At 53.0% G+C, this 23,518-nt stretch overlaps 1 protein-coding gene, 1 long non-coding RNA gene and 1 other non-coding gene across 3 annotated transcripts in view; 2 read left to right on the top strand and 1 right to left on the bottom strand.

Annotated features, from left to right (window-relative positions):
• Window positions 1-33: 33 nt before the first annotated feature.
• LOC122680623 lies at window positions 34-23,507 on the bottom strand. The gene is made up of 6 exons (XR_006336735.1): window positions 23,441-23,507; window positions 22,857-22,942; window positions 21,079-21,148; window positions 1,072-1,223; window positions 686-841; window positions 34-151 (listed from the first exon to the last, which is right to left on the bottom strand). It is a non-coding gene; the product is annotated as an uncharacterized LOC122680623 (long non-coding RNA).
• Window positions 6,554-6,626, top strand: TRNAE-UUC. The gene has a single exon. It is a non-coding gene; the product is annotated as a tRNA-Glu (tRNA).
• LOC122680622 (proto-oncogene tyrosine-protein kinase receptor Ret-like) overlaps window positions 22,799-23,518 on the top strand; it is a 53,950-nt gene continuing 53,230 nt past the window's right edge. Inside the window, 1 exon segment of the mRNA XM_043882210.1 lies at window positions 22,799-23,452. The gene's annotated coding sequence lies outside the window, so the exon portion shown is untranslated.

The following is a 23,518-nucleotide window of genomic DNA, read 5'->3' on the forward strand; positions in this document are numbered from 1 at the left end:
TCACTCATACATGCCCTGGAGCAGAGGAGGGGTCTTGGCTGTCTGTGAAGTAGCCCCAAAGGCTGCCCCAGCCCGAGGCTGTCAAACATTTCAGATCGCAGTTCCTCCAGCTCTGATCCTGGCTCTCCACCCTCCTTTAGCAGGTAGCTGGCTTCCCTGGAGAAGTGCATGAAAGGAAGGAATGAGGCAGCCATGAAGCTCAGGACAAGAAGCCTCGATCAGGGCTATGCTGGTCTCCCCTGACTCCTAATTGTAGAGAGAGAGAGGGTGAGTATCACATGTGACTGTGAGGATGGATCCTGGAGCCAGACTTTCTGAATTCACATCTTGGCTCACTGCTTACTAACTTGAGCAAGTTCCCTCAACCTCTCTGTGCCTTAGTTTTGACACCTGTAAAATGTTCCCCATGGGATTGTTGGAAGATCAGATGAGCCAATATGCTAACTGCTTAGGATAGTTGTTGGCATGTAATGAATACTCAGAAATGTTATTTGTATTGTTATCATTCTTGGTGGTTACAGCGAACACACCCCTATCTCAAAATGTAGTGGGAATGCAGGTAGGGTTTCACTGTCACCTGTGATGCTGGCTGATACTTTGTCATAGTGGTGTGCATTAGCCAGCAGTGCTTTCAGCTGCAGAAATTCCAAACACAACAGCTTAGACAAATAAAGCTTGGTTTTACCTCAGATTACAAGAGGCCTGTGAGTTGACAGCTGCTGGCCTAGGTTCAACAGCTCAGCCATGTCAAGCCCTGTCTCCATAAGGACTTTGCCTCTTTTTCATGTGTTCTGCCTCAGTGTTACAACATGACTGCCACAACTCCTGGTGTCATATCCACCTGCAAGGCAGGAAAAAGGGAAATGGAGAGAAAATTAGAAATACCAGCCACCTCTGGCTCTTTAATCAAGAAAACAAGTCTTCCCAGAACCCCCCAGCTGACTGCCAATTATATCTCATTTACTAGAACTGTATTATTTGACCACACTTAGTTCAAGACAGGCTGGGAATTTAATTAGCTTTCCAGCCGCAATTAGTGCAGATCATAAGGGAAAGGAAGGTAAGAATGACCTTGCCAAGTCTGCCACTATTTTCTTTATCCCATGAAAGGAATATCCGTGACCATGTTCAGTGAATCAGGAGTGGGTAGTGAAGTTCACCAAACGTTTTCTCAGCAGCAGAACCCTCTTCCGCTCTTGGGTTCCATCTAAATAGAGGCCCACCTGTTGTGAAACAAGAGGCAAATATTGAGCCATGGGGACCACCTGGGAGCCCACATTTTCTTGAGACAGCAAAGCTGAGAACCATGCAGACCAGGATCCGAGGCTTCCAAAGAACTCCTTTCCAACTTTCAAACCCAGACATCCTTCTGCCAGAAATGGCCATCACTACCAGCCTCAGGCCGGTGAGGAAGCCAGAAGCAATCGGGTTGCTGAACGAAGCCCTTGGCAGCAAAGGCATCTCTGCTCATTTCCTCCTGGACTTGTTAACCTGTTTTCCATCTTCCGGGCTCTCAGGAGCACTGGGCAGGCCAGCTGGAGAGTAGGCGACTCCCATGTGTGACTGCCCTAGTTTTCCTTCATGTCCTCTGAGCAGGCCAGGCTGATGCTATCTAGTTCCTGAGACCCTGCAGTGAACTCAGCCCTCAGATACCGCCTCTTGATAACAGTTTCACCTTTTCCATCTCTTTTAACAAATACCAAGTCCTGGCCAAAGCCCAAACTCCTGGCTGAAGACCAACTGCTGGCTGACAGCTCCTTGCTCCTTCCCAGAAGCAAACCTGGTCTGAGATGGCCTGGAGGGTGGGGCAGGGAGAAGCAGGCCAGGTGCCCAGGACTCCCTGCCTGCCCCAGGCAGCTCAGTGCCTTCTCTGGGCCCTGGTTCCCCACAGCAAAAGGAGTATATTAGATGCTTCCTGGGGTTGCTGCTCTCTGCATGCCTTCTGCAGGCTCTCCTGGCTCACCCATCATGGCACCTGGACTCTGCCGCTGTGCCAGCCACAGATTCTGTGACCAGCCATGGGCCACCTTCAGCAAAAGGGTCCTTGCCATGGTCCCAGGCCTCAGCGGAAAGGCAGCTCGTTATTTCTGAGTCTGTGGAAAGTGCACTTTGAACACATTTGCATCAATGCAGGACACAATATCTCCCCCAGGAGGCCAGAAAAGAAGGAAAATTCAATTTGTCAAGACATCCAGCCCTCACGTCCTGCTCTTCCTACCTGCTTTCTTGGCCCCTGAGAGGCAGCAAATCCTCCTGGGCCCAGACAAAGAGGAAGGGAAGCAGATGCTGTTTCAGACGGCATTTTCCCTCAGTTCAGTGGTAGGTTTATACTTTCACAGATATGATTTTGCACCACCCTCCCACCCATCACACAGAGCAACACTTCGACTTTCCAGGGCACTCTCCCCACCCCCCACCACTGGTGCCACCTGAGTCCCTCTCCCAGAAGGACACAAGGTCCCTCCCTGCCCACCTCCTGCTCCTGCTCTACAGCCTGTGAGGTGGTGTTCCCAGGCACGCCATTTGTCTGATGGAGAAACAGGCTTGGGAAGTCCAGCCCCACAGCGGGTGTCTGACCGGGGCTGGTCTTGCAGCCTGGCACACTCGGCATCCCCTGGCTGCACCCTCAGCTCAGACCCATGCCCCCTGAGTCTCTGTCCTTCCCCTCACTGGCACCTTGGAGCTCACTCAAAACGTCTTGGGTTGGTCTCTCCTCCCCTCTGTGAAGCTTATCAGCCCTTTTCTTTTTTTTCCCCAGCTTCTCACAAACCACATGAGACAAGGCTATAGATACAACATGAGATTAAAGGCTGAACCTCATCCAGGTCAGGAAATTCCGAAGGCAGTTGCCCAGTTTATCTCCAGCCCTGCTGATACCCCCAGGGTAACTAGTCTGCTAGTGAGGCGGGGGGCCGGGGGCAGGCATGAACTGCAGAGGCACCTGGGTCCTTGGAATTTCCCGAGGACCAGATGCCCTGACTCCCCACCAGCTCCCAGGGCTGTTGCCCTCTCCCTGTCTTGGGCCTGGTTCCCACTCCCTCCCTTGATGTTGTGTCCTGAGTGTGTCCCTCTGCAGACACACTGTGTCTGTTCCCACCAGATCCAAATATGCTTACTTCCTCGTCCTTCAGACAGGCCTCTGTTGGACTCACTCTACACTGACCATCCCAGTTGCTAAGTCAGTGCTCAGCCTCAACTCTCGGTAACCCAGCACTTTGGTCCCATGCTGTCCTTGGCTGGACTACAAACTCCCTGCCTCACTCCCACCCCTTGGTCCTCTCCTCACCTACCCCCACACTCACTCCTGTCCTGTGGCCTTAAATACTGTACACACTGCCTGACCCAACTGCCTGCTCAGCCCTCCGCCTCAAGGTCGGACAGGCATCTTGGGCCTGTGAACCCCAACCGCCAGGTTTCCCCAAACCTGCCCCCTACACCCCACCCCTTAGATGTAGGAACTCTTCCCTCACACCCTACGTCTATTATTATGGTCACCTTTCATGTAAACTGGGGACCTGACACCTCTGGCCATCTCCCTGCTACCCTCCACCTTCCCTTAAACCTATCACCCACCTGGACCCTGTTGAAATGTGCATTTGCTCAAAGTCTTAAAATCCCCCTTTGCCCAAGTTCAGGGTCAAAAAAAAAAAAAAATGCTAGCGTGACATCCTTCCATCCATCTTTTTCCTGCCCCTGCCTCTTGCCCCTCTCACTCTATTCCAGCCACCCTTGTAACTGCCATCCAAAATCCAACTCTGCCCCTGGAATCCCAAGGCTCAGTCTCCCCCTTCTTCAAGTCTTCTCAAATAATTCCTTCCCTCCTATCCTATTTTAAACTGCATCACCTCCCTGGCACTCTCTATTCCCCTTTGTGTGAGTTAGCTATTGCTGAGTAACAAGTTAGCCCAAAATGTAGAAGCTTAAAGACAGTATTTGCATGTTTATCTTACAGTTTCTATGGGTCAGGAATATGGGTGTGGTCTTGTTATTCCTCTGGGTCTCTCATAACTTCAGGCAAGCTAGGTTGGGGTCCTTTCAGGGCTGGGTCTGCATAAGGCTGTCTTATGAGGCTGTGGGCAGTAATTGTCTCTTCCCAGGCTGCCCTCAGTCCCTGGCACATGGGCCCTCCTGTGCTGCTCAAAACATCAATGTGAGCAAGGGGAAAGGGAGGGCGTGCCAGTGAGACAGACTCACAGACGTTTGTTTTGTTTTTTAATTAAGTAATTTGGCCGTGCCAAATCTTTAGTTGCAGCATGTGGGATCTAGTTCCAAAATCAGGGATTGAACCTGAGCCCCTTGCATTGGGAGTGCAGAGTCTTGGCCACTGGACTGCCAGGGAAGTCCCCTCACAGGCATTTGTAACCTATTCTTGGTAGTGCCAGCCCATCACTCTGCCTTTCCTAGTCATTAAAAGAAAGTCCCAGGTCCAGTTCAAACTTGGAGGGAGGGAGCTGCACAAGAGTGTGAGAACCCAGAGGTGTGAAGACCTGAAGCCCCGTCTGAAACTGGCAGTCATATGGTTTCTGCTGGTTTGGCTTTCTCATATCCTTCCTTCCCATCTGACGTACTCTCCTGTTCATTATCTGTCTCCTTGAATGCCCTGCAAGCTCTTTGAAGGCCAAGCTTTTCTGGGTTGTTGAAGGCTGTGTCCACACTGTTGCAGCACATAGCCAGCATTGAATAGATCCTTATTGGGTTGGTGCTTCAGGAAGTTCCTGACAATACAGAATAATAACAGCCCTCCACTCTCAGTGACTGTCCTTAATTTTTCCCAAAGTCAGCCAGTGACAGGCACTGAAGGCTGATTTCTGTAAGGGTGAAAGAGGCTAGGGTGTGGGACCCCAGGGCTGGAGTGTGTTGACTACCATGGCCACGGCCAAGGAATGACAGTCCCTATGCCCTCCCTGAGACTCAGTCTCACCCTTGTGAAATGACACTCAGTCGCAGAGCCTGATCTCAGTTTCAAGAGCTCTTTAAAGGAGTGAGGCTAATTCATTCTTTGACATATGGATTTTCAAATATTTTAAAAATTCAAAAATCATAATTTGGTAAAAAATATTTTTGGGTGACAATTTAGGATTATCTACCAAAGCTTTAAATGCACACACTCCTTGATCCAGCAAGTGCAGAGCCTGTAATTGTTGATTTTTCACTATATTCACACATAAATGCAAAGATGGGTGTACAAAGATGTGCAATGCAACTTTGTTTATTGTAGCAAAAGAATAAGAATGATAAATGTCCTCAAGTGAGGGGCCAGATAATTAAACCTGAGCATGTCCACCTGTGGAATAGCACACAGCTATTGGGAAGGCCCAGGAACCCACATGTCCTGATGTGGATGCAACATCATCTCATTTACTGAGTTAATCAACAGCTATTTGAGCATCTACTATGTTCCAAGTATTATTCTAGGCACTAGGGACACAAAAGAGCAAACTCCCTGTTCTTGGAAGCTTACATTCATGTAAACCCATACATGCACGTGCAAAGCACACCAACAAATATAACCATGCAAACATAACAGGATTCTAAAGAAAGCCCAGTGGAGCAGGGAGAGCATGGGAGACTGCTTCTTAGAGCATGGCCACTGAGGAACATCTGAGCCAACATCTGGGCAAAGTGAAGGAGAGGTCAAGGGCAAGCATCTCCCAGATAGAAGGGACAGCCAGTGCAGAGTCCCCAGTACCAACAGGCTTGCTATATTTAAAGAAGAGCAGTCCTGGGGTGGGCGGGGCACTTCCCAAGTGGCTCAGTGGTAAAGACTCCGTCTGCCAATGCAGGAAACAAGGGAGACAAGGGCTCTATCCCTAAGAGGCGACGAGCCCCTGGAGGAGGAAATGGCAACCAACTCAAGAATTCTGGCCTGAAGAATCCCCATGAACAAAGGAGCCTGGTGGGCTGCAGTCCATGGGGTCGCAAAGAGTTGGACACGACTGAGCAATTGAGCACACACCTACAACAGGCTGGAGAAGCCCAAGTGGAGTGAGAAGGAGGAGAAGAGGGAGGGGAGGAGGAGGCAGGGGGAGGCTGAGGTCAGGGAGGTGGGGTGAGCAGAGGTTGGTGGGTGAGCATCAGATGGGTGACAGCCACCCATCTGAGCTGGCTGTGGACTACTCACCCTTCAGGATGCAGGCTCAGGGGCAGGTGAGCTGGTGCAGCTGCTGAGATTCCACCCTGGTGGGGCTGGGACCTCAGCTGCCTGCTCCATGCAACGGGCTGAGTTTTTCCCCAGCACCCCTCTGGGACTGTGGGAAGGGGATGAAACAATGGTGGGAGCCTGAGAAGGAGGCCACTGTGACAGCCTGGAGAGGACAGCAGCTTGGACCAACGCAGACGGATGAGATTCTGAGTATGTTCTGGAGACCCAGCAGAACATGCCGTTGGGTCAGATTCAAGGTATGAAAGAGAGAAGGGAATCACTTGTAACTCTTTGGTCTTTGTCCTGAGAAAGTGAGTGAATATGAACCCTTTTACTAAGATGGGAATAAGTGAAGGACAGGCAAGATTTGGGGATGGGAAAAGTGGAAATTAAGAGTTTGTTTTTGGGAATTCCCTGGTAGTCTAGTGGTTAAGACACCATACTTTCAATGCTGAGGTCACTGGTTCAATCCCAGTTTGGGGAACTAAGATCCTGCAAACCACATGACACAGCCACAAAAAAAAAAAAAAGTTTACTTTTGATGCATTAAACCTGAGATGCCCTCTGGGGGCCATGCAGAGAGTCCATGGAGGGCAGGCAGCTTAGTGAGTGGACTTTAGTGGGGAGGAGAGGCTGGGAATAGATGGGGGATGGAGGAGAGTGTTGGGGGTGGGGTGGACTGGGTTTCAAGCTGGGTCTGGATGCGGTCACTGAGGAGTCAGTGTGGGCTAAACTGACGGCCCAGGTTGGGGATCTTTTGTGAACACATCCATGTTTAGTAATGGAGACAAGGAAGGCACACAGATGAAGAAGAGGAGGAGGTGTATCCAGGAAGCCAAGTGAGGAGAGGCCTGGGGATGGGGGCGGAGGAGGGGGTGCGGGTGTGCAGGCAGGTGGAGGAGCAGTCCAGTGCTGCCAGGAGCTGAGTGTACATGGACAGCAGAGGGTCACTTCTGGCCCATTGGGTGGAGGTCCTTCAGCTTTCAGGCTTAGACAAAGCCAGAGTCAGGGCAGGGCGGGGCCCACAGGGGTTGCAGGGGGCTGCAGGGACCACAGGGGCCAGAAAAGGAGGTGGTTACAAAGATAACACCTGTCAAGAGAGCCGAGGGAATTCCCTGGCAGTCCAGTGGTTCAAACTCCATGCTTCTACTGCAGGAGATACAGGTTCGATCTCTGGTTGGAGAACAAAGATCCTGCGAGCAATGAGGCCCCTCCTCCCCCCAGAAAAAGAGCCAAGGAATAAGGGATAGGCACAAGGTCTTGGAGTTTGGGTTTGAAGATGAGGAGCATTCCAGCATGTTCTGACAGGGAGTGATCCAGGAAGCCTGAGAAGTGGGTTCAAGCTGCAGCAAGACAATGCACAAGGCTCAGGAGCTGTGACTGAGTGGGTGGTGCAGACGGACTGGAAAAGGCTGAGTAGGTCCTTCTAAGAGATCTGGAGGCCCAGGGAGGTGGCTGTGAGGGCTGCGGAGGCACAGAAGACAGGGAGCGAGCAACCAGGGTGGCTGAGACCACTGTTGTGGAGAGAGGGTCCTGAACACAGACAGCTTCCCTCACCTCCTCCAGCCAGGCGAGGACTCGGGGGAGGCAGAAAACTGGGCCACCCAAGGTCGAGCTTTGCCGGGTGAATAGGAACATTTGGGGGGCAGTGTTGGGAAGAGGAAGAGAGATGTCCGTGGATTGTCCTTATCACACTCAGTTCCCAGAGCCCTCGCCCATACCCTGCTCTGTTTCACCCCCACCCTGGGGCAGGCACCACTTTGAACCCTTTCTGCACTGATGACAGGGGGTTTGCAGCTGAGGAAGGGCTCAGTAATTGGACAGAATCTCTGGGAGGGGCCATGGGGATTAGTGACAAGGAGAGAAATGCGGGGGTCAGACCAGGAGTGGAAGAGGCTCCAAGGAGCCCAGGACCCTCACTTCCTGAGGACTCAAGTGCTCCCTTTTCTTCCATTGACCTTGGAGATGGCTGCAGTCCCTTCTGAGTCTCAGATCCAATAGTTTGATCCAGAATTTGGAGGGAACTCCAACCAGGGGTAGGAACACACCCACCCCAGCCCTCTGGGGTCCTCATAGCAGCCCTGCCTAGCATCACAGCCACAGCCCACTCTGCCCCGTCTCAGAGACCCTGAGGTCCATGTCTTCCTTGACCTGTTCTGAGAATGAGCAGGAGGCCACGGGACCCTGTGTGTGCCCAGCACTGTGCTAGGCCTCATGGGGAAAGCAAGGGAAGGAGGAGAGGGTGTGCCCCTGGCATCCAGCACTCCTGAAGCTGAGCCCTTTGCTGCCTGTCGCTGCCAGGTGAGTGTCACCTGTGAACAGGTGCACAGGCCTCAGGTGGTGGTGCACACTCACCCATACCAGGCAGTGGAAGACCAGGGCATGGGCCTGGGTGCTGGGTGCAGACAGCTGTCTTTGCAGCCTGGCCAGCTCCTCCCTTGTGTTGGGGTCCAGGGGAGCCCAGCTCAGGGTTGTTTTGTCTCACACAGGTGTCACAAATGTAGAGTGCAAGCTTGAGCCTGCAACCTCCACTCTATGATTTGGCTGGGAGGAGCTGAGCACCCAGGGTCCCTCTCAGGTAGGTGGGAGGAAGCAGCCATGGTACGGGCCACCGGTCCCCCCCATGTGCCCTCGATCCAAGCATCTGCCCTGGCAGCATCATCTCATGCCAGCTGTTTTTCCTAATGGAATCACAGCTTGCCAGACAAAGCAACAACATTCATAAAATGCCCCAGGCATGACAAATCTTCCCTTTGAATGGGTCATTTGCTGAAGGAGATGCCACTGATGACTCATTCCATAGATCAGAGAGTCCTGGCATTACAGACAGCTGAAGCTGAGGAGTCTTGAGAGAGGATTATTGCTGGTCTTTGTGCCAATGGGCCTACGGAGCCAAAGGGGACACAGGTGTGGCCTGTTCAGTGTTAGCTCAGACTCACTTCAGGAGCAGTAGGGAGGCATTTTTGGACTCTGTCCCTAACTCCTGATGGTGGACCACATTGGGAACCTGCCCCCTTGACCCAGACTCCCCAGTGTGACCTCTGGACCAGGATGTCGCAGGCTGCAAATGACCACAGCAATATTTCTGTCCTGCCGGCTCTTCCAGAATCCTGCCACCACCACCCCCATCCAGAGATGGATTCTGTTTCCCCTCTCCTAGAAATTGGGCTGGACTTTGTGACTGCTATGATAAATAGAATGTGATGGAGGGATGCAGGGGGACTTTGGAGACGAGGATACAGAAGGTGATACGACTTTGACTGCCGTATTGTAAGGAAGCCCAGCTCCTACAGGGCTGTATGTCTGTGCCCTGGTGGACAGTTCCAGTGAAGGCAGAGGGTCTGGGCTAGCAACCAGCACCACACACAGTCATGTGAGGAAGTCCATGTGATTCTACATGACACAAGTCATGTGATTCCAGTCCTGCTGTGAGCCACCCTAAGCTAAGCGGAGTGCAGCAGAGACAAGGTATGCCTGCTGAGGACTGCCCATGTTATAGACTCGTGAGCAAAAGAAATAACGGTGTTGTTTTAAGACAGTTTGGGGATGGCTTGTTATTGAGTAATAGACAGTGAGAATGCTGCCCTTGATGATCTCTTGGACTTCCCTGAATTTCTCTGACCCAGGGACGCAGCACCTGCTCTGTGGATGACCGACTGAGAATATGGGTGGACACAGAGTTCCTTGTCCTGGGGGAGCTCTAGTACATTTGGGTCAGTGAGAGCTACTCCAGAGGGTCTGCCATATGTGGGAGAGGAAGTGTCTCATTCCTGGAAGTGGTTTCTATTTATATTTTTTTAAGATTTTTTGATGTGGACCATTTAAAAAGTCTTTACTGAATTTGTTACAGCATTGAAAGTGGAAGTGTTAATCACTCAGTTGTGTCTGACTCTTTGCGACCCCATGGTGTAGCCTGCCAGGCTCCTCTGTCCATGGAATTCTCCAGGCAAGAATACTGGGGTGGGTTGCCATTTCCTTCTACAGGGGATCTTCCCAACCCAGGGATCAAACCCAGGTCTCCTGCACTGCAGGCAAGTCCTTTACTGTCTGGAGCCACCAGGAAAGTTCATATTTACAACATTGCTTCTGTTTTATTTACTTATTTTGCTTCAAGGCATGTGGGAATCTTAACTCCCCGACCAGGGAGCAAACCCACACTCCTTACATTGGAAGGTGAATTTGTAACCACTGGACAACCAGGGAAGTCCCTGGGGGTTTCTGTTTAATGGGAAATGTCTTCTTGGTAGCAAAATGTTTGGTATTAGTTTTGATATTTGGTCATTTTCCCAAAGGTTGTGAGGTCTGTGAATCCCTCCTGTGATCTTAGAGCTGTGGCCTGCAGAGAAATTGCTTTTTTTAAGCCTCCACCGAAACCCAGTAGTGACAGAGCTGCTGTGAGAGCAAAAATGCACTAAGCAGTGTGAGTCAACAGGGTGTCAAACAATACACTGAAATTCCCTGGAATAAGTTTCACCAAATGGGGGTCTGTGATTTTGTTTAGAATTCATATTGTGTGATTACACCTACAGCAGTAATGCCCACAAAGTCCTTTTCACTAGAACAACACTGACCTGTTTTTATGTGAAGGGACAAGCAAGCACTCAGTAGCCCATTGCTTCCATCTCTTTGGCTGGATGGAGGTGCCCTGTATGGGTCACCATGGGGTTCCTGATCAAGGTCACTGCCATCAGTGTGGACAGAAAACATCACTAAGACAGCGGGAAATGTGGGCTATAGTGTCCTCATCCATTTCACACTTCAGTGGCCCACACACATATCCAGCAATTCTCTGCCCTCTATCCCAGCAACCTGGGAACCCACATCCCAGGAGGGCCTCAGCTCCTGGAATGCACTGAGCAGACTTCCCCATCAGCATCCTCTCCTGAGTCTCTGACCGTTGATAAATACACCCCAGTTTGTGAATTCATAATGAAAACTAAAAGCATACAAATAATTGGAACTGGAGAAGGAAATGGCAACGCACTCTGGTATGATTGCCTGGAAAATCCCATGGACAGAACAGCCTGCAAGCTACTGTCCATGGGGTCACAAAGGGTCAGACACGACTAGTGACTAAACAACAGCAAAATCTGAAACACCAAAAGCACCCCCCCAAAAAAAGTAAAATTAATAGTGCTCTATGTTCATTACCAGGACCTTCTTTCCAGTCTGCATCAGTTTCCAGTGACTGCATGGCTTGTTATTATCTCACGGTTCTGGAGTCCGGAAGTCTGAAATCAGGGCTGGTTCCTTTGAGGGCTGTGATGGGAGGATCTTTCGACGGGCTCTCTCCTCAGCTTATGTCTCTTCACCTCACCTTCCCTCTGGGCCTGACTCTGTCCAAATTCCTTCTTTTTATAAGGACACCAGTGATATTGGATTGGGGCCCACCCCAGTGACCTCATTTTAACCTGATTACGTCTGTAAAGACCCTGTTTCTGAATCAGATCACATTCTAAGCTAACAGAGTCAGGACTCTAATATATGGATCTGGGGGGACACCATTCAACTCCTGATACAATGAAAATCATATTTGAGTTTATGTTTCTCCCTTTAGTAGGACTGAGGATGACTGCACAGTAGCCTAGACCAGCATCAGGGTGATTTGGCAGGCAGAGGGCAGAGGGCACTGCCCTCAGGCCAGGAGGCCGGCTTTACCCTGTGGCCTTGGCCAGTCTCAGTGGAACCTCAGTCTTTCTGTGATAAGGCTTAGACCGAGTGGTCCCTTTGGGCCTTTCTGTCCCTGAGATTGCTCAGGGTCACTTGTCCCTGGCTTTAGTTCACATGAGGCATGGAGGCCTGTGCTGGGCCCACTCAGTGTGGGTGTGAACAGAAGTGTGGCGGACACCGGGGCACTCAGCCAGGCTGCTCAGGGTGGATGTGCTAAGGAGACACCAGTAGGCCTCCCGGGGAAGGGCCAGGTTCTTGTGGGATCAAGAACAAGGAACCCTAGTTTCTCTTTCCTGCAGACTTTCCTCACTGCCAGCCCTACAGGAATTTCCCTTGAGGGCTGGATGGTCAGAGAAGAAGATGACACTCCTGAAGGGCAATGACTAGGCTTAATGCTAGAGCAGAGGGCTGGGCAGTGCATGATGAGAGGCTGGTGCCCCTTCCCCCAACAGCTGCTGCAACTCCAGAGTAGAGAGTGTGGCTGAGGGACCATGGGAGGCTTGGCAGGGAGGGGCTGAGGAGTAAGTAAACACTTTGTCTTCCTTGCTTTCGCCTCTTCCAGGGCCTCAACATCAAGGGCCAGATGACAGGATATTCCTCTGCCCCCCGCTCCACCCCCCAGGGGCAGCCTGGCTGGCCCTGACACCGGCTGGTCCAACCCACTGCCCAGCCCCTGCCAAGTGTGGCAGGTGCACACTGGGGCAAAACTGAGCAGGCATAGCCCTCACCATGGAGGAGTGGGGATGATGCACATCTCACCTAGCACAGCAGGGAAGCCAGCCCTGTAGCTGCGGTGAGGCCCATCTGTTTCTGGGCACGAGCCCCAGCCTGGAGCTCCCTCAGGGAAGCACCCCAGGAATGCCCAACAAGGGCTTAAATCCAACAGCAGATCCTAAGTCTGGGACAGTGGGAATAAATAGTTGCTTAGGCAAGTTTCACCCTAAACCAAGACTTGGGGACAGTAATTCTTGCAGAGCAAAGATGGCTGTGTGATTGCTTACTGTCAGGAGGTTTGCCCAGGCTTCCAGGGTTGGGGTGCGGGTCCCACTGCTCTGGTCTTGGCAGCACCTGGCTCAGCCTGCCCTGCCCTCCTCTCCCTAGGCCGCCTCCTGTAGGCCTGGAGGAGCTGGGCATAGGGGTGAGGACCAGTGGGACCATGGCCCAGGCTTCCAGAAACACGTGGGCCACGGGTCTGGAGCTCACCAGTGAGGCAGAGGAAGGGGAAGAAAGGACAGACAGCTCAAATGGGTTGTTGCTCCTAGCAGCCTGTAGGGCTGCCCTGTGTCCCCTCAGTTCCCCTCCCCAGCCCTGCAGGCAAGCATGGCTGGGTGGCCCCATTTCTCACCCCTATCGATTATGCTGGCAGAGCCCTGCAGCACAGGATGTAAATCATCATCCTTGGGGTATTTAACCCAGGGAGGGTTAGCTGGAGGTGGCATCCCTTATAAATCCTGCATCTGATGTTTTTATATTAATTCCTAGAGTAGCCAGATTACTTTTTATTCCACTGACTATTTATTCCACTGACTTCTTCATTGACTAGGAGACATTTCTGAACAGTGCGTATCTTGTGGAGCATCAGTCATTTAGTGGGGTGCTTCCTCTGGTTGCAAGTTTTTTCATTAATGTAAAAGGAATGAAAATTCCTTTGCTTCAAAGACTCGGTCTTTGGAAATAACAATGCACAGGCCAGCCAGAGTCACTGCTGCCAGCACCACCACCGCCATGTATATGCGCTGTCTGGAGGGGCCTGTGAGCCTCTGACTAAGGGGCAGAGTCCCCTGGCATCCTCTCTTTCCTCTTTTTCCCCAGTCCCCCTTGGCCATGCACAGGACCTGAATTAGCCTCTGTCAAGGGACCATGGCTTGGCAGAGACCAGGTCCCCGAGAGCCAAACACGTGGTCATCAGGATGATGGCAATAACCGTCTTGCTCTGAGGACCCAGTTGAAGACATGGGTGTTAGGGGAAGAAAGCTGTCTGCAAATACAGGTGTGTCCCTGCAGAGGAATGGAGCAGGCATGTTCTGGGTGATGGTGACAGCCCACTTGCTTTGCAGATGAGAGAATCATGTTTGCTGGAGACTCTCTGAAGCTCCACCCCATGCAAGAGTTGGATGGCAGTAGAATCCAGCCAAAACAAAGAGATGACCACCCTTTACCTGCACAGTGAGTGTGCTGGATCACCCAGTGGACTCAGTTGGGTCTGAGTCTCCCATGAGGGACCCAGCTGAAAAAAACGGGTGTTAGGAGGAGACAGCTGTCTGCAAACACAGGTGGGTCCCTGAAGAGGAGCAGAGAAGGTGAGTTCTGGGTGGGCTCCCAGCAAAGCCAGGGCCATGGGCATCAGCCAGGGGCAGATGGAGGCTGCAGAAAGGGAGGAGACACAGAGGAGGGGAGGCTCACTGGGAACAGGGCATGCGAGCAGCAGAGTGAAGCAGGCACCTTCCATTTTGAGATCCTCACCTGTGTCTCTCCCATTGCACCATGCTCTGGGCAGCTGATCCCCACCCAGTGGGCCGGGTACCAGCGGCATCAGCAGCCCCAGGGATCTAGTCCCGAGGACAATGTGTCACCCTACCCCCACACCCAGAGTTAGAACCTGGGGGGCAGGCTCACAGTGTGTTTGACCAGCCTTGCACTAGAATTTGGAAACCAACAGTGAAGTGAGGGCAAGAAGCCCAGAGAAGGAACAGCTGGGTTTGCACCTCAGCAATCTGCCTGGAAAATGGGGCACTGCTCCCACCCAGGCGGGTGTTGTGACCCTGAATGAGTTAGAAGCTCCAGTCCAGGGCTGCCCCCATGTAGGTTCTCCACAGCCATGAGCCATTCCCACTGTGCTCACTCAAGGCCGGCCTCCTCTTCTAGGAGAGATGATTCAGGCCTCAGAGCTTTGCCTCCCAGGGAAACCTCACTCAGCTTTTCTTCCAGGGGTCAGACATGCATAATTCAACCTTTAGGATTTTGAGATTGCTGATAAATTACAGATACAAATGGGTAACCAGGCAAAGCCCCTCTGCAGCCTGGGTATCCACCTGGGAAATAAAACAGAGGTCACTCCCTCCTGCCCCCCACCATAGGCAAGGTCGCAGGAGCCCCCAAAGACGAAGGCTGCTTGCATTTGTGGGCAGCTGCTTCCAAGACAACCGTGAAGAAAACAAAAAAAGGTTGTGAATGGTGTTAGAGAATCAGCTGTATCCAAGCGTCTGGATCCTGTAAGGAAACAATTATGAGGCAGGAGCGAAGCTTTAGAAGATCATAGGTGCTTCATCCAAACTCTTCTCTTCCATCCCTGAGGTGGACTCCTGATGAGGGTCTGGGCAAGTCCCAGGAGCGAAGGAGGTAAGCTCGGGGCCCCGGGGCGGGGGTAGGGAGGAGAGCAGGCACCCAGGTGCCTGCTCAGTCCCGGCCTCTCTGCATCAGTCTCCCTGTTCATTCATTGCCTGACACAGCCATGGATGAAATGACTAGGACAGGGAGTGATCTGGCCATTTAGATAAATACATCTTGTAGACCAGCCATCAGGTTCCTGTGGGTAGGAGGGGGTGGGGGTTGGGGAGGGGAAGGAGAGTTGCTGTGAGTGAGGAGGATGCTTCTAAGCTTCTGAATCAGCTTTCCATGAGACCCCAGGGATCTGGGGCAAAGAGAGGGTCTGAGACAGGCCTCTGAGGGCCATTGCTAGGGGGTGGGAGATGGAGGGGCGGTGTGGGAGGGCAGAATTATCCACAGACGTGGAAAAGCCGAGGTTCAGTTTCTCAGTTACAGCAGTTTCTCAGTTATAGGAGTGGTTGAAAATGTGGTTCCGGGTGTCCTCAGAAGTCACCTAAGGGAAACGAGGGGCCCTCCCTGAAATCAGTGTGGAGTCTTGGTGTATTGATTGATTAGAACCTTTCTCCTGCCCTCGGGAGATGTCCTGTGTGGAGAACAGCACAGACACAGTGGTCCCTTCTCTCCCATCCCCCACCACCTGAGTGCTCGTCTCACAGCTGTACTAGGAGGTGGACTGCTGTGCCCACAAAGTTCACATGGGCTTCCTTTCAGTTCCATCCATGTGGTTTCCGTGAGCCAGGTCCTAGGCCTTCCTGTGTGCCCCCAGCCCACCCACACCCACGTGTGGTGGAAAGACAAGCCCAAGTTCTGCCTGGCTCAGCCAGGGGGCCTCCCTGTGTGGCTGAGTCACAGCACAGACAATCTGTGGTGAGTTCTTCCATGGTAGCCTCATTCAAGGACAGGCTACAATTCGCAGAGGTTGCAACTGCATCCACCCCTCACAATGCAGCCCCTGTCTTGGGGGGCAGGGCAAGGGCTGAGCAGCACACACAGGGTAGTAGAAGCAGCCCCACCAGTGGCTACTTGGTGTCCGGGCTGGAGCTGGGCAGAGAGCAGCCGCAGGGCTCCCTGGAGGTCCTGGGACAGAGCCCGGGATGGGCAGGTAGGGGCCTGTCTCTAAGCCAGAAGGGAGAAGCTTCCAGACATGATTGCATCTGACCTTCTCCTCATGTCTCCTTTCTCTGGCGTAGGGCCTGCAGTGAGCCCAGCTCCTTCGTATTCCTGGGCTTCAGCGTGGGGGAACTTTGTAAAGTTTCCAACCCACAGAAAATTGCCAACCTCTGTAGGCTTGAGGGGGACCCACGATCTCCACACAGAGCCCTTCTCATTCCTGTGGACCTCTGTGGAGAGAGGAATTGGGGGTGGGGAGTGGGAGAGCTGCTCTGAGTGAGGAGGGTGCTTCTACGCTTCTAAATCAGCTTCCTGAGAGACCCTCACCCCCAACCCTGCTGGCCTGGAGCACTGAGGTCTTCAGAACCTTCCAGAACATTCCTCAGTTGAGCAATCCCAGCCCAGGGCCAATCCCCAGGGAACCTGGAGAAAAAGAAGCTCCCCTTGTTGAGGATCCCGGTATCCTTCTGTTTAAAGGGCCAGAGGGAGGAGAAGGATTCTGAGCTTTTAAGAGAAGGTCTCTCAACAAAACACTTCCTGATGCTCATCTGACACTAAAAACCTATTCAAGTCATAAACTTCTCCTGTGGAACACGTCTCAATAATGTATTTATCTAAAGGGCATCTGTGTTTGGTCTCAAACTCAAATGCTCCAAATGTCAGGCCCTGAATGATTTATTTGGGGCCTCCTGTTCCCTCCCTGTGAATTGTCTTCCGGCTCCAGCCCTGCTCCTGTCACCCTTTCCACTGATGTTTACAGACTCAACAGGCTTCTGTTCACACCAAGGAGGCAGCCCAGAGGGAGTTGGGGGCAGAGGGGTGTGAGTGTGCACCGGTAAGGACTGATGCTGTCACAGCAGATGGCCCTGCCCTACCTCCTGCCTCCTGAATGCACCTTGTGCCTCTGCCCAGGCTGTCTTCTTAGCTTCCAGGGCCATTCCTCACAGCAGGTCATCCAACTAGCACCCTGAGTCCTCATCATGTCCCCACGGAGAGGGCCGGGAGATAAATCCAGCACAGTTAAACCAGGAAGCAGGACTTCCCTGGCTGTGCAGTGGTTAAGACTCCATGCTCCCGATGTAGGGGATATGGGTTTGATCCCTAGTTGGGGAACTAAGCTCGCACATGCTGCAGGGCATGGCCAAAACAACAACAACAACAAAAACAAAACAGGAAGCACACTGTGTGTGTGTGTGTGTGTGTGCTCAGTTGCTTCAGTCGGGTACAACTCTTTGCGACCCCATGGACTGTAGCCTGCCAGTCTGCTCTGTCTGTGAGATTCTCCAGGCAAGGTTGCTGGGGTGGGTTGCCATATCCTCCTCCAAAGATCTTCCCAACCCAGGGATCAAACCCACGTCTCCTGCGACTGCTGCAACGCAGGCAGATTCTTTACCACTGAGCCACCAGGGAAACCCAGGAAGCATACTGGGTTCCCTTCAAATTGTTTAGATGGAGCATCTGAGTATTGGCTAGGGAGAGTGGTATCCTGGAGCCCAGACTTCTGAGTGACAATTAAGAGTTGAACAACAGAGGGGGCCAGAGGCAGGCAGGAAGACAGAAGGAACAGCCAGTGGAGGTCAGTGGCCACAGAACACGTAGGGAGTCTGAGACCATTGGAGGCAGGGTGGCTCGGGAGCAGAGGGAGGTAGGCCCTGGAGAGGGGCTAGATGCTGAGCTCCCAGCCCCAGCAAGCAAGCCCTTGGGTCTCAGGCTGCTGCACAGAGTCCCCTGACAGCCCTTCATCACAACATATTAACATGCATGAGCTCATCAGCCCCTTTCCAAAGAGGCCCCTGAGAACAGGGCCCTCCAACGCCCACTCTGCCTATAGGAGGCAGGGGTTTCAGTAGACGTGGTCAGGCTTGGTGCTGGGTCTGCAGGGGAACAGAAGATTCCCCAGGACGAGAGAGAGTGTGCCCAGGGGGAACCCCAGCAAGACTGCTGCTGTTGAGGGTGGGGGGGTGGGGGCTCTGGCACTTTCAAACCACCAGGAAACAGAGTGGAAGCTGCTGGATCAGACAGCCCACTGGGACTCAGCAGGCTCTGGTTTCTCTGCTCTCCCCACAGCGGGGGAGGTTTGGGCTAGGAGCCTGCCCAGCCCCCCAGGAGCCCCAGGGAAAAGCCGGGAAGGTGTTTCTTAGAGCATCAATGCCCAATAAGTACATAGCCATGTATGACTACTTAATTTTACATTATTGTAAATTCAGTTCCTGAGTCGCACCATCCATATCTCAAGTGCTCCACAGCCACACTTGGCTAGTGGCCCTCACATTGGATGGAACAGAGGAGGAAGTTACCACCATCACAGAACATTCTGTGGACAGCACTGGGGATGAAGGCCAGGCTGGCCAGCTTCTCAGCAAACAGGGGTGCTGAGGGGTGCCCACCTGGGCTGGGTGAGGTGTCTACAGCAGAGCTGGGAGCTACCTCCCAACCATGCACCTAGGTTCAGATAGCCACCTTTAGGGAGGTGTTAGAGAGGAAGCAACGGTGGCACCCTAGATCTACCCGAGACAGCACTCCCCACCTCCCCTGGCCACCTGGGGCTGCTGCCATCACTGAACAAGGTCTTTAGGAGCACTTCCTGGATTGGGGTGGGGAGAACGGGGGTCAGTCAGTGCCCTGCTGCTCGTGGGCTTGTCTGTAAGCACAGGCGGCTGGGGGAGCCACACAGGTTATGCCCTCCCACAGGCAGGTGGCCGGCCCCCCTCCCCCTCCTTTCCAGGGACGGCGGCACCCCCACACACACACTGCCTCAGCACCCGCAGGCCTGAGATGGATGTAGAAGCAGCACACCGTGCCTGGAGCTGCACCCACCCCATCCTGGGCAAGGAGGCCTCAGAAGCCATTACAGGACATTAAGTCAATGGACTTCCTATTTGTCAGCACACCAAGAACACAGCAGACTTTTTCCACTCCTAAAGATTGCCTGGGTCAGAGCATTCACTCTGCCAATCCTGCAGGCTGTAACCCTCTCAGAGACCAGAACTGCACCTTCTAGAGGGGTGAGGTGAGGCTGCCAAGGAGGTGCTTCATGGGGAGACAAAGACCCCTTATCCCTGCTGGGGCAACAGAGGAAACCCCAAGGCCCACCCTGTCACTTCCCCCACTCCCTGTGGGCAGCACCATCCCCAGAGCTCTGTCTTCTTTGCCCAAAGTCAACTCCCCGGGACATCCGCCCTGACAGACACCCTGCCCCATGCCCCTCCCCATCTGGGGTCACTTGTGAATGCTCTGTGTGTCTGTACCTTATGTGTTGGTGATTGTCCTTGAGAAGCACCCCAAAGGAAGGGTCTTGGCTTAGCTCACTGTAGTTTGAAAAGGGTGCTGGGAAAATAGTGCCCAGCAAGTATTTATTAAATAGATGAACTTTTCAAGAAGAAGAGTAAATGGTAAATGTGCAGATCAGGTGAAATACAGACTCGGATGTGAATTTTTGAGCAAAAACAAGGCTCAACTTCATGCTTGTTGATCATTTTAGGTTACATGGCCAGGGAGGGACATTCAAGGCCCCTCCTTGTAGACCCTGGCTAAGCAACCCTGCCACAAGGCAGACCTCCCTGGCTTTGTGATTCTGCCCACCTGAATATGACAGGTAGCATATGCTACCTGTCACCAGTTTTGTTTTGTTTTTCCACTGTGGGCCACAGAACAAATCGAGAGGCATCATCCATCTTACCTGAAGGTTTTGTCATTTCAGTCTGGAAACTGGAGAATTCATAAATAGGTTTTGTGATGGTAAAGGTAAGCTTAATTTTTCATTCACCTCTAGCTAATAACTGATGGAGAGGTTCGCCTTTGCTTCTAGAAGCAAAAGGGAAAAGAAAAGGCTTCCCAGTGACAGGATAATTTGTCAGAAAGTTATGAATGAGCACAAGCAGGACTGTATAGGAAGTGTGTATTGAATGATATGACATACTGGCTTCTAATTGCTGCTGCCTTTCTGATCAATAATACATGTTTTCAAAAAACCTTCTGTTTGCATTTACACAATGGGCTGTAACTACTGCAAAGGATCCATTAAGACCTATTTTAAAAAGTGCATTCGTAAAAACTTGTCTAAATCTGCATTACGAGGCAGATTATGAAACTGCCCTGGGAGATGTTTTTTCTAAAGAGCATTCAGGTCATACCTGTTGGACTGGCCAATTCGAGCTCCCTGTTACTGCTATGGCTTGCTTGTAAGCTAGGTCAGTCCTTCTCTTTGGTGTCCTTGAGGCAAGAGGCAGGCACTGCCAGGCCTGAGGCCCCATTAGGTTCCAGTGGTCTCCAGCCAGTGGTACCCTTGGGCTGGGGACTTGATGTGAGCAAAGCCCCCAAAGCCTGGGTGAGGTATGAGCAGAAATCAACCCACCACTCCCGAATGTGTAATTACATGCTCAGATAAGTGCTGCAGTGGTAAAGAGGACTCTGGGGTTCTAGGGCTCTCTCTCCTTCCACTGAGAAAGCTGTAGGTCCTGTGGGGAGGGCTGGAGACAGGCATTGGCTCCTGCAGGCTGGTATCATTGGCTGCCAGCCCCATGCAGGTGTGACTTGTTACCTGTGCAGGTGGGAAGCCAGAGCTGGGGCAGCAGACAGCCCGTTTTAGGGGTCACCTGTGTTCTGTGCTACCTGAGCTAGGTCCACTGACCACTCTTGCCTCAGCTCAGCTTCCACAGCTGACGGGAACCAGTGATAACAAGGACAGCTCCTGCCCATTGCCTCGGATTCACCTGTCCTCAGGCACCTAAAGGGAGAGAGCTCTGCTTTCCTGAGGCCCAGAGATGTTGCAAACATGCTGAGGTCACACAGACCAGAGAGAGATGGCTTCGATACAACTCAGAGCCTACCTGCAACCTTCACACCAGGTCACTGCCCCCAGCCTAACATCCAGACAGCACCTTGGACTTTAGAGGACCCCTGGAAGAAGAGCCAAAAAAAAAAAAAAAAAGCTCATTTTCTAGACAACCAGAAACAGTGCTGATTCTGTCAAAGCTTCATTTGGGTTCAGCCTCACAGCACTGCCAGGTAGTTACTGTATTATTACTCCCATGTTCTAGTACATGATGAAGACCCCAAGGCCCCAGTGATGCAGCTAGCCTGGTTCTTGTGCTGTGGGGAGGAATGGAGAAGAGATTCTTCCAGAGAAGAGGGAGGGAAGCAGGCGAGGGAGGAAAAGGAAGAACAGAGGAAGGAAGGGAAAAGAGCAAGGTGGGGCCAGAAATTCAGAGGAGAAAAACAACTCCATTGGGGTGGCCCATGGAAGGGTGACTGGGGCAAAGAGTTGATGTCAGGCCTCCTGGTGGAGATGGGCCTTGTCTGGGACTCATGGGGGTCTCATAGATATGCAGGACCCAAGGCCAGAAAGCCCAACGCTTCACCTCTGCCCTCTCCTGGATGATTATCTGGTCAGGTCTCTGGGCATACACATGGGGGCGAGTGTACATCCGTGTCCTGCACATGACACAGGTATATGCTCATGCATACATGTGTACATACACAGACGGGGATAAAACTACACATAGGAGGCTCCCTGGACTTTTTTCTAAGAAGAAGGCAATACCCCCTCCATAGTCTTAGATGTCCTCTCAAGACCCCCAAGGGTGGTGGTGGGGAAGGAGTGGAAGGGCCTGAGGGGATCAGGCAGGAGCACAGTGTCCAATGGGCCCTTGAGGTGGTCACCCAGAGCACGACTGGACATCCGGCCTGACCAGTGTCAGCCAAGGCTTGGCTGGGGCAGTTCCACAAGGGTGGGGCCAGTTGGAAAGAATGCACCAGGCCACCCCTCTTCATTCTGCATCCTCCTGTCACAGAAGTCTGTGTGTAACAAAGAAGTCTTTCTTGGGATCTCCCTTCCTAACTCAGGTCCCTTCGCTGTGCACAGGCCTGAGCAGCTCAGCCTTGGTGGTTACTATTAGCACCAGAGGTAGCTCGCCCACACCCAGGGGAATCCCCCACAGCCAACTCCAGCCCCAGATGTCCAAGAGCCTGAAGCCCTGGGAGGGTGAGGCAGGCAACATAAGGTCTGGTGGCCGCAGGGTGGCTCTCCTGAGCTGATAGCACTGTGCCCTGGCCTTCTGCCAACAGGCTGGCTTGGACATCTCAGGGGGCAGAGCCCCCAGCCAGCCTGTCTTGGCAGTTCCTCCTCCTCATGGCGAGTGACTTCACTTTGACTTCATATCTGCAGTGATGTGCACAGCTCTTACTCAGCTCTGAGCTCAGCCAGGCAGGAGGGCGCAGCTCTGTGCACAGCAGGAAGAAAAGACCCTGAAATAGGGGCACCTCAGGCCTAGGGACCTGGGATCCTCCCACCCCAAGCTCCCATGTGCATCCCATTCCTCTGTGCCCTGGTGGGGGCTAGACCTCAAAAGGCAGCTGGGAGGCGGGAGGAGAACAGTGGACTTTTCCCACAGGAGCCTAGTACTCACCTCCCCCCTCACCCCAGGACCTCCCATGTTAGGGACCCAGAGTCTTCCCTCTTTAGTATCAGATGTGTTTATAGGCATCATTTCTTGGTGCAAAAATTAAATTCTTTTGGGCTCCAGTTCCTTCTTGTTACTTGCTCTGCTACCCTGTCAGCCCCACATCCTAAGAACTCTAATGTGTGGTGGGGGGGAAAGGGTATTACCCTCCAAGCATTCCGTTAACGCTGGCTCCAGGTCTCTTTGAAAGGTGTGCCCGGTCAGATCCCTGTTTTCATTGGCTGGACCAGTCCTAAAGAGGGGTTCACAAACTAACGCTAGGACACCCCCAGAGGGACTACAGAAGCCACTCACCAGGCGCACCCCTGGAGTGCACAGAAGGCGCCGGCTCAGGGTCCCTCGCGGGGGCTCTTCCCCTCCTCCCACCTTCGGCCGCCAGAGAGGCCGCGCACCCACCGCACCTCCCCCCTCCGCGAAATGGCGGAGGATGCGCCCGTGCCCGGAGCCTGGAGGCGGGGCACCTGCCTGGTCTGCAGGTCCCTTCCGGCTCACTCCCAGCCAGTCCGCCCAGAATCCGCATCCCCGCCTGGTTTCCCTGCCCTCTCTGGGCGGCAGGGAAGGTCGAAGCGCAGAGACAGCGAGAGGGCGCACAGGCTGAGGAAGAGTGACTGTGCGTGCGGAGGTGCACGGCTTGGGGCTGCGGCTGCCAGGCCGGTACCCGGATCCCGCACCTCGCCCCTACTCGTGCCCCGCCCGGCCTGCACCCCGCGTCCGGCTCTGGTCTACTAACCCTCGCCCTGGGGTAAGCGCACCAGGGATCGCCTGGGGAGGTACCCGGCGCCCCGCCTTTACTTCCGCACCCTGGCCC

This window comes from Cervus elaphus, chromosome 22, assembly GCF_910594005.1.
Source record: "Cervus elaphus chromosome 22, mCerEla1.1, whole genome shotgun sequence".
In the NCBI taxonomy this organism is placed as follows: domain Eukaryota; kingdom Metazoa; phylum Chordata; class Mammalia; order Artiodactyla; family Cervidae; genus Cervus; species Cervus elaphus.